General features: G+C 38.2%; 1 long non-coding RNA gene across 7 annotated transcripts; it reads right to left on the minus strand.

Moving 5' to 3' along the window:
- Positions 1–1,284: 1,284 nt before the first annotated feature.
- On the minus strand, positions 1,285–3,717 carry LOC106758214. 7 transcript variants are annotated; one of them, XR_002667455.1, is made up of 6 exons: positions 3,477–3,717; positions 2,811–3,364; positions 2,404–2,457; positions 2,141–2,261; positions 1,743–1,887; positions 1,328–1,425 (listed from the first exon to the last, which is right to left on the minus strand). It is a non-coding gene; the product is annotated as an uncharacterized LOC106758214 (long non-coding RNA). The 7 variants fall into 7 exon arrangements; XR_002667456.1 differs by having other exon boundaries at positions 2,141–3,025; positions 3,182–3,364; XR_002667453.1 differs by lacking the exon at positions 2,404–2,457.
- Positions 3,718–11,093: the final 7,376 nt, after the last annotated feature.

Genomic DNA, 11,093 nt, shown 5'->3' on the forward strand with positions numbered 1-11,093 from the left:
AAAAGGAAGGGGAAAACCTAACCTTTTAAAGGGTTAGGAAAAGGGGAACGGGAAAACATCCTAAAAACAAAACAAACCTAACAGAAAACAAACTCTAATAGCCTCCCCTTAAACTGGATTATGTATGTTTACAAATCCAAGCTTAGGTACAATAAACTGAAAACACACACAGTGAGGAGATTTAATGAATATGTCCGCAAGCTGTTCGTTAGAATGAATAGGCAAGAGATGAAGGAGTTTCACTTGAATCTTCTCACGTACAACGTGACAATCAAGTTCCATGTGTTTAGTCCTTTCATGGTAGCTTTGATTGTGGACAATATGTCTGGCAGACTTATTGTCGCAGTAGAGGGTAGTGGTCTCAATATTGAGATCTTGTAAGATGTAAGAGATCCATTGGATTTCACAAACAGTAGCAGCCAGTGCTTGATACTCTGCTTCGGTGACGACCTGGAAACTGTACTTTGCTTTTTAGTTTTCCATGATACAAGAGAGGATCCAAGAAAAATGCAAAAGCCAGTGGTAGATCTTCTCGTATTAGGACAAGTAGCCTAGTCTGAGTCGCTGAAAGCTTTGATCTGGATATGAGAATCAGCAACAAAGAAGAGGCCTTGTGAAGGACTGGATTTAATGTATCTAAGCATGTGCTGCAAAGCCCGATAGTGGTATTCAGTAGGAGAATGAATAAATTGGCTAACAAGATTAACAGAGAAACATAAATCAGGTCTAGTATTAGTAAGGGAAAGAAGCTTCCCTATTAACCTGCGGTAGGACTTAGGATCTGTGAAGAGATTCTCATTTTTGTATAAGGAACTTGTGTCACCCAAAAAAGGAGTTGTGCAAGGTTTGGATCACTAGTACAGTAAAGGGAAATGGCACCGGTTGTTTTTGCCTTTCCGCACCGGTTCTACAACCGAGGTATATGCAGGCGAGGCAAAAAGTCTACCACATTTTGCATCGGTTTAGAACCGAGGCATAAAGATGTATGTTTTTACCTCGGTTGAAATGCAACCGAGTCAGTAGAAGATGTTCCTTATTTCACTTTTTTTTTTCACCAGATTTTTGGCCTCAGTTGCTGTTGGACCGATGCAATAGAGGAGCTCTTATGCCTCGGTTTGGAGTTTAACCGAGGCAGTAGAAGAATTTTTTTTTTCAAATATCATGCTTTTCTAGTAAAAATATTGGAACTAATATTTTATTCTCTTTTAAGGAGCAACATTCACTAATACAATAATGAAAATAACACTAAGGCCAGGTCCTGTTAAAACAATATCATATGCACTCCGAGCTGCATCAATTGCGTCAGCAACAGCTATAAAAATGTCGGCCTTCTTGAGTGCATGCAGGTGCGTCATTCACTCCATCACCAGTCATTCCATAAATGTTTCCTGGGTTGCAAACGTTTCACAATCTCATACTTGTGCTCTAGCAAAATATACATCAATATGAGAAAACAAACACATATTGATAAATTCTTCCAATTTATAATCAATCTTTCATCTAATATATGATCACCAATAGTATTAAAAACAACCAATTGCAAAGATGAAGATAGAAACACACCAGGAAAAACACCAACAAACCCATCTACTTTTTCAATCAGTTCATCAATAGGTAATGCAGATATGGATTCATCCTTGTCCTACCCAAGCAATGCAAATGAAGGATACATATTTAAAGAAAAGTTTTTTTAGTCCCACAAATACAAGAAACTTAAGTTTTTCAACATATATGTAACGTACCTGTAATCATTTTAAAATTGACTCCAAGGTTAAGTGCCCTGTGTATTGTTTCTGCACTATCATGCCTAGGTGGGTCAAACAGAGGCAAAAGGCCAATAAACTGCCATGGGCCACCTAGACTCTCTTTGTTTCCATCTAGAACGTCCTGTATAAAATGGAGAAAGCCAAGTAAATATCTCTAGCATGAAGTACAAATATATATTGGTCTAGTATCATGTAATAGTGTATGCAATGAATCAATTAATGCTACTGCAAGGGTACGTAAACCACGCTCTGCAAATTTATCTATAACTGCATGATTAAGGATCTAGCAGTCATGTCATAATTGTACAAATCAGAATGAGAATAATAAGCAAGACTTCAACAGAAATTCATGAGAAAAAATGCTAGTAGGTTACCTGTTCTGGTGCACCTTTGCTTACTCTGCATTTTACCATCACGATCAATATATGTCAATGTCGTTCTCTTATCAATGGGATTGAAAGGAAGGAAATGGACTTCTCTGATACCGAGACGAGCCTTAATAGAAGCAAGATAGAAAAGAAAATTAATATACAAAGATGAGTACAGAACAAAAATTATGATGCAGTGCATATTATAGCTACAGAGGATTCAAGATAATAAAGACGCCATCAAAGGAATTAACATATCAATGACTAACCTCTTTTGGATCAGCTAACATCCCAACTATGGCAGTGTCTATAGCATCTTGATTCTCAATTGTCCACCAAACAATATAACCAATTAATCACTTTAATGCAATGTCGTCATTAGAATAAATTGGCCTTTTCCATAAGTTTCTTTATATATCAATTTTTAACAAATACGACGTTGTATGGTATATAGTTTTATAATTATAAATATGATTAAGTTTAAATTTAATGTCAAATCAAAAGAATAGTTAAAATTGAAGATATCGTCACTAAAATAATTATTTATATTTTAAAAATCTTTTATTTAAAGATTAAAATTGAAAAATAAATATGACCACAAAAAAAAATCATATAACCAATTAATCACTATTTCTAGCAAATGTCCACCAAACATACTTAATTGAACCTAACATACCTGCTGCGATAGCCTATGAGAACCAATGGCCATAGTCACTCAGAGAACTGTGGGCATGGCAATTGGGATTCCACCAATGAGAAGCATAAGAAGGTTATCAATTCCAGGGCGATATTGTCGATCTTAGATGGGATACATAACAATAATCTCAATAAACATTCCCACGGCAATTGAACATATGCAGAAGTTCCCAATTGCAGTCAAGACCTAAATAACTAGCAGCAGAAAAAAGAACAGATGAAATCTCTTTAAGCACAAAAACAACATTCAAGAGCAACAGAAAATAGAACAAATGAATTCTCCTGAGCACAATAACAACTTTTAGAGTTCACATCTACATCTTGAGTTTGACCACAATTATAGTCACTAACTTGATTACTTCCATGACCCGAATGATCTAACTTATGCTCCATGTTTGCATTCTGCTGCAGTGAACTACTACTGCCAAGGATTTTAGTTTTTGATTCCAAAGTTGGACTAGAAAACACTGCATCATTCTCAATCACAGTTTTGGACTTGTCAGGTTGGGAGTGAAACCCAGGGTCATTATCAACCTGCAATAATAATTAAAAATCAAGGATCGTTACTCCATTCACACGAGTGCTCACACCCACAGATATTGATGTTTGACTCATGCAAATTGCACATGGGAAAATTGTTGGATACCTTTGCATGGTCGTGTTTGATTTCATCACCCTCAACACTGACGAAGATTCACCTCCTACCCCAGCCACCCTGACGAAGCCTTCACCGGCTTCTGTCCCTCATGCCTCTGCGAATGTCTCGCCCTCCTCAACCCCAACAACAGCCCCGCCACTACCCACAAACCTCCATCCATCACCGCCGCCACCCTTAAAGCCCCCTTTCGCCCACCCGCCCTCCCGAAGCTACGCCAGACAAAGTCCTTTTCCGCCTCTAAAAATGAACCTTTCTCTACCTCCTTCGAACCCCAGCGCAAGTCCTGCGACGTCTGCGTCTGCAATACCCACTCCAACCTTTTCCACCAAGACCTCAAGCCCCAAAACGACAAAACCCCAAAGAAACTCCGACATTGGCCCTCAAGCCCTCAAGCCCCCAAAACGACCTCAAGCCCTCAAACCCTAAATCCCCTAAACGACATTCGCCCACGAGAAACTCCGATGCTGCACCACCGCTAGAAAGTCAAAACGCGAACCCCAGATTTGCCATCCTTTGGCGGTGACGAGAGAGAAGAAGAAGAACTCACCGCCGTAGCCGTTGGGCTTGGCGATGACAGTAGACAGGCCACCATCCGTGACGACGGAGCTTCATGAAGATGGCCATGGAAGATGAAAAAGGGAAATAATCGATGAAGGAAGTTCCAATCGGTGGAAAATGAAGAAAGAATAACTAATCGGTGAAATCAGTGGAGGAAGGCATTTAACGGTAAGGAGAGAGATATTCAATTGTTTAAACGGCCAAAATGGTAAGAAATTGGACGAGAGATGTGGGAAACCTAACAGAGGTGAAGAATAGGGTTTGCACGAAGATATACCTCGAGAAACCGTGACTGAAGATGTGGGAGGAAAAGAGACATATATGCCTCAGTTAGAAGGCAAACTAAAACAAAAAAGCCCAATGGCATCGGTTCGTAGAAGACCGAAACAGTACAGCTATGTCGAAAGCTTCGGTTTTGTAAATAACCGAGGCAGTAGAGTCCATAGGCTCCGGTTTTCACTGAACCGAGGCATATAAGTTTGTTTTAATTACAAAAATGCCACCGCGTTTTAATATGTTTCGGTTTTGTGAGAACTGAGGCATATTAGGCGCGTTAAAAGACTATTTTTTTACTAGTGCCACATGGCTGGTACCGTGTGCACATGAATGCAAAGGTAATTTCTAAATTCAAATAAAAGTAACATAAGAAAACCATTTTCTCTTGAATCCGTGAGCTCCTCTTCCCAAGACATCCAAATTCATTTTTTTTATTCAATGAACAATTTGTCAACTTGTTCTCTTTGCTGCCACTCATTCTCCAAGCAATGCATCAATTTTTTTCTCCAAATACCACCTCCGTGCAACACACACCANCCCTTAAAGCCCCCTTTCGCCCACCCGCCCTCCCGGAGCTACGCCAGACAAAGTCCTTTTCCGCCTCTAAAAATGAACCTTTCTCTACCTCCTTCGAACCCTAGCGCAAGTCCTGCGACGTCTGCGTCTGCAACACCCACTCCAACCTTTTCCACCAAGACCTCAAGCCCCAAAACGACAAAACCCCAAAGAAACTCCGACATTGGCCCTCAAGCCCCCAAAACGACCTCAAGCCCTCAAACCCTAAAGCCCCTAAACGACATTCGCCCACGAGAAACTCCGATGCTGCACCACCGCTAGAAAGTCAAAACGCAAACCCCAGATTTGTCATCCTTTGGCGGTGACGAGAGAGAAGGAGAAGAACTCGTCGCCGTAGCTGCTGGGCTTGGCGATGACAGTAGACAGGCCACCATCCGTGACGACGGAGCTTCGTGAAGATGGCCATGGAAGATGAAAAAGGGAAATAATCAATGAAGGAAGTTCCAATCGGTGGAAAATGAAGAAAGAATAACTAATTGGTGAAATCAGTGGAGGAAGGCATTTAACGGTAGGGAGAGAGATATTCAATGGTTTAAACCGCCAAAATGGTAAGAAATTGGACTAGAGATGTGGGAAACCTAACAGAGGTGAAGAATAGGGTTTGCACGAAGATATACCTCGAGAAACCTTGAATGAAGATGTGGGAGGAAAGTCTCGAGAGATGACTGGAAGAGACATATATGCCTCGGTTAGAAGGCAAACTGAAACAGAAAAGCCCAATGGTATCGGTTCGTAGAAGACCGAAACGATACAACTATGTCGAATGCTTCAGTTTTGTAAATAACCGAGGCAGTAGAGTCCATAGGCTCCGGTTTTCACTTAACCGAGGCATATAAGTTTGTTTTAATTACAAAAATGCCACCGCGTTTTAATATGTTTCGGTTGTGTGAGAACTGAGGCATATTAGGCGCGTTAAAAGACTATTTTTTTACTAGTGGATCCCAGCATTCTTGTGTCTTCAAGAATGTCCAAAGCGTATTTTCTTTGGCATAGATGTATTCCTTTCTTAGATCTAACAACTTCAAAACCCAGAAAATACTTTAGCTCTCCTAGATTTTTGATCCGAAAAGCATGATGAAGAAGAGCCTTAATATGATCAATCTCTTTAATAGAGTTTCCTGCTAAAATAATGTCATCTACATATACAAGGAGGGTTGTAAAACTTGTAGAAGTCTTCTTAATAAAGAGATAGTGGTCAGATTTGGATTGAGTATAGTTAGCAGAAATTAAAAAGGAAGAAAGTTTATCAAACCATTGTCTGCTAGCTTGTTTGAGCCCATATAGAGATTTGGTTAACCTGCAAACCTGTCCTTCCCGAATATCCAACCTTGGTGGTGGTTCCATGTACACTTCTTCATTTAAGTCTCCATGAAGGAAGGCATTGTCTACATCAAGTTGATGTAGATGCCAATTCTTTGCAGCAGCAATGGCCAGAATCATTCTGATAGTAGTTAGCTTAGCAACAGGTGAAAAAGTGTCTAGAAAGTCTATACCTTCTTGCTATGTATATCCTTTGGCCACAAGGCGAGCTTACTATCTTTCTATGCTGCCATCTGCTTTATGTTTTATTTTGTAAACCCACCTGCATCCAATGGAGTTTTTACCAGGAGGGAGTTGAGTGAAGGTCCAAGTTCCATTGTCTTGCAAAGCTTGGAGCTCTTTCTGCATAGCTGCAACCCACTCATGTTTTTCTTTGGCTTCATTATATGATCTAGGCTCCTTATCAGCAGAGACGGCTAAAGTATATTTTAGATGTTTTTCAGACAAAGAATCATAACACAAAACATTGGAAATAGGATATGGAGTTTTGTAGTTATTTTTAGCATGCAGAGAAGATTGATTAACTTGATGGATGTAATCATTAAGATATCCATGGACCCTTTTTGTTCTAGTGGGTCGTCTAGGACTATTATCAGTATTAGTATGATTATTTCCAGTATTTGTGCTAGTATTTTCTCTGTAATCAGGTTCCTGTTTAGTATTTATATTTTCTAAAGAATCTTGAGTCTCATTACAGTTAGGACCATACCAGAAATTATTTGGAAAAACAGTTTCAATCTCCTTTTCAGTATAATTCTGCTCATTATCTTGTTGATTTTTATAAGGAAAAACATTCTCATGGAAAACAACATTTCTACTTAGGAAAACTTCTCTAGTATTAACATCAAGTATAATATATCCTTTGACTCCATTCTTATATCCTAAGAAAACACCTTTCCTAGCTCTAGAATCAAGCTTGTGTCTATTATGTTCTAAATTTGAGGCAAAACAAAATCACGAACAAATATTTCCTGAGGCGTGTAGAGTCACTGTCCTTAAGGACTTATCGGCGATGTATTGCGCAAGCCCCCCAGGATACAACAGGAACTTCTCAGAAATTTCTGAGGATCTCAGAACTAGCAAGGATCTCTTTAAAAGAGAGAATGAAACCCAGGATAATTTTAAGAAAATAAAAGGAAGGAGAGAATGAGAGAAAAAGAATGAGAGAATGAGAGAATTGATGAAAAAAGAATGAAGGAGGTGCTCTATTTATAGAGCTCATGGACCAGGCCCATTATTCAAAAATCTAAAATATCTTCTATTAAAAAATATTATTTTTTAATAAAATAGAACGTTGGAAACAAACATGAACGTTGCACTCCAAAAATAATGACGTTGGTAGCATGCCTTGCGGGAAACGTTGGAAGCAAGAGGCTTGAGGTCCAAGCTGATAAAACTTCTTCCGCATTTTATGGCTTCTGCAACAGTCATCCAAATCTTTTGCAATATTATATTATTTAAAATAATAACAATCCCCCACATATTGCAAAAGATAAGAAACAATGATTAGAAGAAAGAAAAGAAGAAAAATCCTGGGTTTTATAAGATGTTATGCATCAGAGCTGGTATAGCAAGCTATATGAACTAGTCCTAGATCGAGAAACTTAACACACAGTGTATTTGGTATAGCAAGCTATATGAACCAAAGACACTTGAGTGTGTTAGAGGTTTATCAATAAAAGTACATCCCCACAATCCTTGCTGTTATCGCTGTGATGCGCTTACTAGGCCATGCGCGTGCCCGATATTCATGAGTGCTCTAGAGATCATGCCAAGATCTCATGCAAGCGGCCCCACTTGACACTCATATAGGTGATTTCATCAAGTGTATGCTGCAAATCATACACCACCCGTAAGGGATATGAAAATCATTAAAAACTTTGATTAATTACAAAGTTTAGCCTCTCAATAATGCAGTTTCTAGAACTTTCACACACCATAGGAAGGAACATATTTGATTTAAAATCAAATTAGTGCTATCAGAACTAACAAGTGACTTGTTTTTACCCATATGAACCTTATTCATGGGATCTCCAATCACAAAGGTTGGGTTACCATCACTTGTTTGTTTGCCAATGGCTTAAGTCCCATTCCTCTCCATGTTTCTAAAATCATATTTCTTCCCAAGGGTTTTGTCAGAGGATCTGCTAGATTCCGTTCTAACTTCACATTGTCAATGGAAATAATTTCACTCTTTAGCAGCTGCTTCACCAAATTGTGTCTTAATTGTATATGTCTATGCTTTCCATTGTAATTCTTGTTTTTAGCAATAGCTATTGCCGATTGGCAATCACAGTGTATAAATACTGATGGGGTTGGTTTCATTCCTAGTGCAATGTTTGCTAAGAAGTTTTTCAACCACTCAGCCTCGCTACCAGCCATCTCAAGAGCGACAAACTCAGATTCCATTGTTGATCTTGCAATAATTGTTTGTCTGGCTGATCTCCATGTAATCGCACCACCCCCAAGTGTGAATACATAACCACTAGTGGATTTTGTCTCATCTGAATCAGAGATCCAGTTAGCATCACTGTACCCTTCTAGTACAGCGGGAAATCCACTATATTCAATGGCATAATCCATTGAACCTCTTAAGTATCTCATAAGTCTGGAAAGTGCATCCAATGTTCTTGATTTGGACATTGGGTGTATCTACTCAGTCTACCTACTGCAGAAGCAATATCAGGTCTAGAAAAGCTCATCAAGTGTAGTAAGCTCCCAATTATCTGGGCAAACTGAGGTTGAGATAACGATTCTCCTCTATTTTTCATTAATTTAGAGTTAGCATCATAAGGGGTACTCACGGGTTTGAAATCATAATACCCAAACTTCTTAAGAAGTTTCTCAATGTATTGTTCTTGGGATAGTAATATACTATCTCCCTTCCTTATGATTCTAACACTTAAAATTACATTGGCTTCACCCATGTCTTTCATTTCAAAATTTGATCCTTGAAATAATTTAGTTCTAGCAACAATTTCATTGCATGTACCAAAAATTAACATGTCATCCACATACAAACATATAATGATACAATCACCATTTTCAAATTTAGAATACACGCATTTATCAACATCATTAGGAGAAAAACCATCACATAACAATACATTATCTAGTTTCTCATGCCACTCTTTTGGTGCTTGTTTCAACCCATACAAAGATTTTAAAAGTTTACATACCTTATTCTCTTAACCAGGTACAACACACCCTTCAGGTTGAGTCATATAAATTTCCTCCTCTAAATCACCATTCAAAAAGGCAGTTTTAACATCCATTTGGTGTATCACTAGCTTATGGATTGCTGTTAAGGCTAACAATACTCGAATAGAGGAAATCCTAGTCACAGGGGCAAAAGTATCAAAGTAATCTATGTTGGGGTTTTGAGTAAAACCTTTTGCTACTAATCTTGCCTTATACTTCTCTATAGATCCATCAGGATGATATTTTTTTCTTAAAGATCCATTTACAAGCAATGGGTTTTGCCCCTTTAGGCAAATCTACTAAGGTCCAAGTATTATTTTTTTGAATTGATTCAATTTCAGTCTTAATGGCTTTATCCTACTGATTTGCATCAGGAGCTTAATGACTTCTACAAAGCTATTTGGATCATTATCAACTAGATAAGTATAAAAATCATTGCCAAATGAAGTTTCCTTTCTCTGTCTTTTACTTCTTCTTAATTCTTCACACAGGGCATCACTATTATTATTATCTATAGGTTGAGACATCTCATTAACCCTTAAAGGAAAAACATGTTCAAAAAACTCAGCATTTTTCGTCTCCATTATAGAATTTCTTTCAAGTATATCACTTTTAAGAATTAGAAACCTATAGGCAGCACTATGTTCAACATAGCCTAAGAACATGCAATCAAAGGTTTTAGAACCTATTTTTCTTTTCTTAGGATCGGGTAACATCACCTTAGCAAGACACCCCCACACTCTTAGATATTTCAGGTTAGGTTGATAGTGTTACCAATAAGGAGCATTGGTAAAACCTGAAGAATTGTTTTGATGATGCTGCAAGAAGCATTATTTAAAGAGAACATTAGATTTATTTAAAAAGCAACTTGTAGAATTTGGATGTAGTAGGAAAATCTTAAACATTGTATTTNTAACTTGAATAATCGATTNTGGACAAGCTATAATCGATTATCACTTGCATTTTGTACTAGAATAATCGATTATCATGAAGCAATAATCGATTATCACAAGTCATACTTGAATAATCGATTATCACTTCATATAATCGATTATCACTTTTTGAAAAACCTGTAACGGACTTGAATAATCGATTATCACTTCATATAATCGATTATCACTTTTTGAAAAACCTGTAACGGACTTAAATAATCGATTATCACTTACAATAATCGATTATTTGTGGCAGTTGAGAGATGACCTTTCAGTTTCTGACCCTGGGCTTATAAATAGGTGCTTTGAGAACTTCAGAAAGTAACATTGTGAACTTAGGTCTTTTGTAGAATACAGTTTGTCTGAGGAAGTTCTCAAAAGCTAGTTCTGTTCCCTTGCCTGGTCTCGTGAATAGGAGAAGCTCGTGTTTCGTGTGTCGATAGTCGGAGCGGTTCTCTTCGAGTTGGCATGGTGCTCTGCCTGGTCTCGTGAATAAGAGAAGCTCGCGTTTCGTGTGTCGAAAGTCGGAGCGGTTCTCTTCGAGTTGGCAGAGTGTTTGCTTCCGGTTCGTGTGTCGAAGGAAGCACTTCCAGTTCGTTTGTCGAAGGAAGTTACTCACTGCACTATTCCGGTTCGTTTGTCGAAGGAAGGTGTTTTCTATCCCTTACTCATTTCATTATCTTGTAATCTGTACAACTATATTTTTAGTGAAAATGGTTAATCACTTTTTATAGTGATTAAC

The sequence above is a fragment of the Vigna radiata genome, chromosome 4, assembly GCF_000741045.1.
Source record: "Vigna radiata var. radiata cultivar VC1973A chromosome 4, Vradiata_ver6, whole genome shotgun sequence".
In the NCBI taxonomy this organism is placed as follows: domain Eukaryota; kingdom Viridiplantae; phylum Streptophyta; class Magnoliopsida; order Fabales; family Fabaceae; genus Vigna; species Vigna radiata.